The 6,000-nt window shown below is 56.2% G+C and overlaps 1 protein-coding gene across 1 annotated transcript in view; it reads left to right on the top strand.

The window, feature by feature from the left end:
- Positions 1–1,142: 1,142 nt before the first annotated feature.
- NR4A3 (nuclear receptor subfamily 4 group A member 3) overlaps positions 1,143–6,000 on the top strand; it is a 29,004-nt gene continuing 24,146 nt past the window's right edge. Inside the window, exons 1-2 of the mRNA XM_064705699.1 lie at positions 1,143–1,530; positions 3,995–4,150. The gene's annotated coding sequence lies outside the window, so the exon portion shown is untranslated. The remainder of the gene's footprint in view (positions 1,531–3,994; positions 4,151–6,000) is intronic.

The raw sequence follows: 6,000 nt of genomic DNA, 5'->3' as shown, positions 1-6,000 counted from the left end.
GGCCGTCGCGCCGCCGGTCCGCGGCTTCCGCCGAGCCCTGCGCCAGCCCCGGCTTTGCCTCCCCGGGAGGGAGCACGCTCCGCGGCAGTGCCAGCGGCGGGACGGTAGAGCGAGAGGCAAAGCGAAAGTGCCGCCGCTGCCTCCTGTCCCTCCTCGGGGCAGCAGGCTCCTCGTCCGCCTCGGCTCCCGTCCGTCGGGAGGACTCGCTTGGCGGAGCCCCTCTGTGCGAAGCACAAGCGCAGCACCGGCCCTCACGGCTGCAGTGACAGTCGCGGACGTCCCGGCCGCCGGCGGTGGATGTAAACACGGCACCGGGCACGGCGGCGGGCGGCTGCTGCCAGCGGAGACAGCGGGGGAGTCGTCCGCCGCCAGCCCGGTGCCCCAGGCAGACACATGGACACCGAAAGACACACGGACACTGACAGTCACAAGCAGGCGGCAAGCCGGACGCTTCTCGGGGCCGCTAGCACTTGTGCCCGCTCTGTGAGCGGCACCTTCCGCAACCTGCTCCTTGCTCCTGCGCACTGCAAAGTTTCGAAAGAAAAGAAAAAGAGTGAAAAAAAGAAAAAAAAAAAGTTGGAGAAGAGAAGATAATTCGTGAAAAAAATTAAAAAGCAAAAAGAAAAAACTTTTTAAAAATGAAAAATAAAAAAAGTGAAAGAAACCTTTATTAATTAATCCTAAAAGTTCCACTGAGTAACCGAGCAAAGCTCTTTTCATTTGAGCCACTTCAGTAAAGATAGAATAATTTTGTGATTATCACTATCTCAGTAATAATAATTATTGTTAATATCATTATTATCAGCTTTAGGAGCCACTCGCCAGGCTGTGGCGGGCAGGCGGCCCCGAGGCGGCCGGCCGGCCGTGCCGTCCCGCTGCCGGCGGCTCAGCGCGGCTCTGCCGGAGCTCCGCGCCGCTCCGCGCCTCTCGGCTGTGCGCGGCTGTGCTCAGCTCGGCTCGGCTCGGCTCGGCGCGGCGCGGTGCGGCGGGAGCGCGGCGCACACACTGGGGCGGGGGGGGGGGGGTCAGTAGCGTCAGGCTCCCATGGCGTCACTATTGACGTTTCGCATTCCAGCCGCTCTATGGAGAGGCCGCTAGGGCTCCTCTCACATAAATGACGTTCAGAGAGAGGGAGCGGGAGAGCAGCGCAGAGAGGCGCCTCCGTCCCCTCTCTCCGGCGCAGGCACACGCGCACCCCGGGGCACTCGCACCGGGACGCGGGCACAGGTCCCGGCCCGGCTCCCGCCGCACACACACACAAAGGCACATCGCGGCGGCGGCCGCCGCTCGGCATCCCTCGCCCGCCCGCCTGCTCACTCCCTCCCTTCGCCCGGGGACGGGCTCCTGGCTCCTCAGGCTTTTTCAATCCTTTTCCATGCCTCGGGATAACGCACCCTCTGGACCTGGAGCTACCCGGAGTCTGAGGGATTTTGTGTCTCGGGTCCTGCCGCTGGACAGCGCCTACACACGCCTTTAAGGAAGCGGGCACCTACAAACTAGATGTAAAGACGGAACCTCCACAGCAACCGAGTACGTATGCGAGTGAACGGGAGCGGCTGAGGGAGAGGGACAGCGCGGTGTGTCCCCACTCCGTGAAAGTTGCGCCGGCGGGGTAGAGATGCTGGGGAGATGCCGGCGGCGAGCGATGCGGTTCAGCCGACGCGCTGCCGTGCCGGGCTCTCGATGAAACTTTTCCCTCACCTTCCCCCCTCCTCCCCCATCCTCCCCGTGGATGTTCAATTGCCGCTCGTCTTCCGAGCGTCCCTGCCGCCTCGGCAACTCCTGCCGTGCGCGGGGCACTGCTGCTCCTCGCAAACGGGAGGGCTGTGGTTGAGCGGAGCGGGAGCCGGAGCCGGTGATACTAAGGTATTTCTGCTAGTTGTTGTCATGGAAATGATGCTGCCGGCGGCGGCGGGGAGTTTACAGCGCCGGTGATGAATGGCAGCAATTTGTCTCCCTCCTTTAGCCGCGCTCGGGAAATAGGTGGTTCTGTTTGCACAAGTTCAGCTGTCTAATAGGGACGGCGAGGCAGGTTGAGCTCATCTCACTTTGGGAGAGAGCAGCCCCCCTCGGCAGCCCAAAGAGCTCGCCCGAGAGGTAATTGCTGGAATGTGACATATTGTATTGAAATGAGACGGGATGTTTGCATGGCACGTCTGCCCGGCATCTGCTCCTCGGAAATGTGCACTTTTCCCTTCGGAGGTCAGAAGCGGTAACGAGGGGCCGCGGTGCCCCGGCACGGGCGGTACCGTGCGGGGAGGCCGGGCTGCGCCGCCGCTGCCCCGCTCCCTGCCCCCGCGGCGCCTCTCGCCTTTGCCTCCTCGCCTTAATAGCTGCGAAAGAAGTTTCAGTCTTGGAAAGAGGCGAGAAAGCGCGGGCGTTGGGTTGTGATATTATGTAGAGGGACAGTGATCGGGACAGCATTATCGCGATAGCCTGTCCCGGGCGGAGATGCCGCTCACCTTGGCGCGGCTAGTTAAGAACGCTGTCACTTAACTTGCAATTTTTGCATACGATGGGATCCGTGAGAGGATATTTCCCAGGGAAAGGGCGTAATACACTGTTTTATGTAGGGGGATTAGTGTGTTGGGATAGGATTTTTTTTTCTCCAGGAAAAAAAAGTTTGGGAATGAATCGCTAACTTTTATCCAAGCCGCTTCACTCGATTACATTCTTCGCCCTATTTTTCTCTCCTCCGTGGAGACCGTTGTATGCTGGAGTCAAGCCCCGGTAAAAAACAATGGACTAAACCAGACCAGACGGTTTCTTCGGAGGTGAATCTCACGCGATCTCGTGGATATTTGCTGGAGTGACCGTGCGGCTCGGGGCGATCCCTCCCACTCCCCCCCCAAAAAAATCGCCAGCTAACCGGCGGTGGAAATCCAGCACGAAACTTTTTAATTGAATGGAGCTTCCCCCTCCGCAGTCCCTCCCGGGTAAATGAAGGTTTCGAAACTCGCCTGAAGAAGTCACAATCACAATGGAGTGTTTCACGGTTTCCTCCTCGTATTACAGGGTGGGGAGGGGTGTCACTCGGGGCTGAATGTAAAGTGCACGGAGGAAGAAAAGAGCTTTGACAAGGGTAGTTATTTCCTCCTAATTTACAGCCCTTACGGCCCTGCGCTCCTGGCTCGGGCGGCGGCAGCCCGGAGGGGTGCTGCGTGGTTAAAAGCGCAGCGAGTGTCTCTAGGTAACCGGCGGCTCGGGGGGGCAGAGAGGAGCCCTAGGGCGCTCCGCGCCGAGCGGGAAACCGCCTCGTAGGAGCTCGTAAGGGAACAAAACCCTCGGGAGAGAAAGGGATGAGCTGACAGGCTCTTAACACCCCAGGTGCTGGCGGGGGTTCAAAGGCGAGGGGCGCGGGGAAGGCAAAAGAAAGACGAGGAGCGGGAGAAAGAGTCGCCGGGGAGCGGCTTCCGTGGGCAGGGGCCGGCGCGGCCGAGCATCCCCCGCGGAGCCCGGCTGGCAGCGCCCCGAGGGTCGGGGGGAGGCGGCTGGGCTGCGCTCCCTGCCCCGCGCCGGCGATGGTGGGCCCGGAGACGCCGCACAGGGTTGGCGGGGCCGGCAGGACACCCCTCGAGTCTGGCCAGTACCTTGCATAGAAACTCCCAGCCTGCTTTTCCCCTGTCTCTGCATCCCGAAAAGAGAAAGTTCTCACGGGGAAGTGGACGCTCGGGGATGCTGTCCCGCTTGTTGTAGTCACCCCGCCCGGAGTTCTCCTCTTGCCTTTCCCAGGCTCCTCTCCCGGAGAACAAACCGGCGGCTCCGTTGTCCCAACCCGGTGCTCTCTTGCCTTTTGTGCGATGAGGGAGCGGGAGCCGGCAGGAATGCGCTTCCCGGCCGGCTTCCCCTTCCCACCCGCGGGGCGAGGCGGGGGCTTGGCGGGGGGATGATGCCCCCGAGGCGCCGCGCCGGGGGGAGGCGGGGGGCTCCCTCCGCCCCGCCGGGCACCGCCGCCCCTGACTGTGCCTTGTCTCCCGCCGCCGCCGGCGAACAGAGCCCGGGTCGGAAGAGCGCCCCCCGCCCAGGCCAGGCCCCGGGCCCGCCTCCGCAGAGAGGTCCCAGCCGGCACCCACCCCGCCGCCGCCGCCGCCCGCCGCCGCCTCCGTCCGCACCTCCAGCCCCACCATTCAGCGCGCAAGATACCCACCAGGTAAGCTGCCGCTCCGGGAGAAGGGCGGGAGGAGAAGGGGAGGTCCTGGCGGGGCCCCTACCCTTCCCAAATCCCTTTGGCATCATCGGCCCCCGACGTCCCGGGGAGCTGAAATCCCGAAAGGATCAGAGCAGCGCGTGCCTTTCGCGGCGCTCTCGGCGATGCCGTGCCGGGACACACGGCTTGCGAGCCCCTCGCCAAAGATGTGCCAGCTCCAAGGGGGGGCTGCTTGGGGGTGCTAGTGTCCCTGTGAGGCGCCCCTGGCTCTAAACTGGGCATCCTTTACCTCACGTTCTCGCAAAGAAAGCAGAACACCGTGGTAATAGCTCCCAATGTCCCTGCCCCGATGCTTTCAGCCATTCATTTAGGTTTTGATGACAGGTTGCTCGTTAATGCACCTCCTTTGGGGCCTTTTCTTTTCTTGTTTTAATATTGTTGGGTAAAGAAAAAAAATCTCAGGTTATTTACTTTGCGGGGGAATTAATACTAGTGCCCTAAGTGGAAAAGTAGGGGTTAGACTTAGACAAGTGCGCTGGCAAAAGGCGAGGTAGGAGGAGCCCCACAGCGCCAGGAGAGACCAGACCTTTAGGTTAGGGATATTTTTTCAGTCCTCCGGTCAGAGTTATTTTAGACTTCTGTTTTTCTACTCCACTTTGCACAGAATTCAGTGGCATGACACTGTTATGCTCAGAAAAATGCAGGAAAAAAAGGACATAATGATCTGTTCCCTTGAACTCCTGCTCATTTTCTGAGCTAGCAAAAAAAGCATTTTTCCTTCATAGAGCTGTGTATCAACACGTCCAGTTGTGACATTAGCTGTGAACTCACTCTGTTGTGTTCCTCCGTCAGTTCTCAGTGGAGGTGTGTGGAGAGAATTTCCTTCCCTTTTTATTTGATTAAGCACTGATCACTATGTTTTAACAGCCAGTCCTTAAACTAACAAATGATAATGATGCGACTTGCCAGGAAATGTGTGCGTGGAATGGCATGGACAGAAATTGACAGGAAAAAAAAAGACCAGCAGAATAATACATAAATAACATTGGGAGGCAAGGCTTAGGGGGGAGGGTTGTCCTGCCTCCTTCTTTAAGCTTTTGGATTTAAGGCAAAGAAGGTCTTAATTTCAGCACTATTTTTTTTTTCTCAGATTTTAGTGTTTTCTCGAGAAGAAGAAAGATGTGAATGGTTTGTGACAGTGTGATAATTCTTAGTTTAAATATGATAGTGCTTAGTTTAAATATGTTTATCTGTAAAGCAGGCAGGAAAGAATTAAAAGTTGATTTAACACAAATTATTTGGATTCCTGCATGCCAGGAGTCAATATTTTTTAAATTGTAAGTGAAAAGAGTTCTTAAAATAATGAGGAAAACTTCATTATTTCCAAGGCAGTTTTTTTTTTTTAACATGAATTATTTCTCAAGTGCTTCTGGAATATAAATTACCATGATTAAGAAGAGATGAACTGCACTTAATTTTGATATACATTTTATCCATATTTACTTTTCTCTTTATGAGAAAATTTATACTAATTGATGCATTTTATTCCTCTGCTGTGGAACCAAAATACACCACACACTTTTAGTTCAAGTTGCAAATATTGGTCTAGAATCTCACAGTGTTTACTCAGGCAAACCTCAGTGAATTGCAGAATTGGGTCTATTACTTCCTGTGACCAGCAAATTACATGGCAGACTAGCAGGAAATGTAAAAGAAAATAACAATCAGATCTTTTTAGCCAGGCACTGTGTTGCTTTGACCATCCCAGCTATTAGTGAACCACATTAAGTTTCATGACTAATGAATAAAACCAACTGTATTACTGGCCTCAACCTTGCTTTCCCACAAAAACA

Source organism: Zonotrichia leucophrys, chromosome 2 (genome assembly GCF_028769735.1).
Source record: "Zonotrichia leucophrys gambelii isolate GWCS_2022_RI chromosome 2, RI_Zleu_2.0, whole genome shotgun sequence".
Taxonomy (NCBI): Eukaryota; Metazoa; Chordata; class Aves; order Passeriformes; family Passerellidae; genus Zonotrichia; species Zonotrichia leucophrys.
The sequence above is the reverse complement of the archived record's forward strand: the minus strand, read 5'-3'. Positions and strand labels throughout refer to the sequence as shown.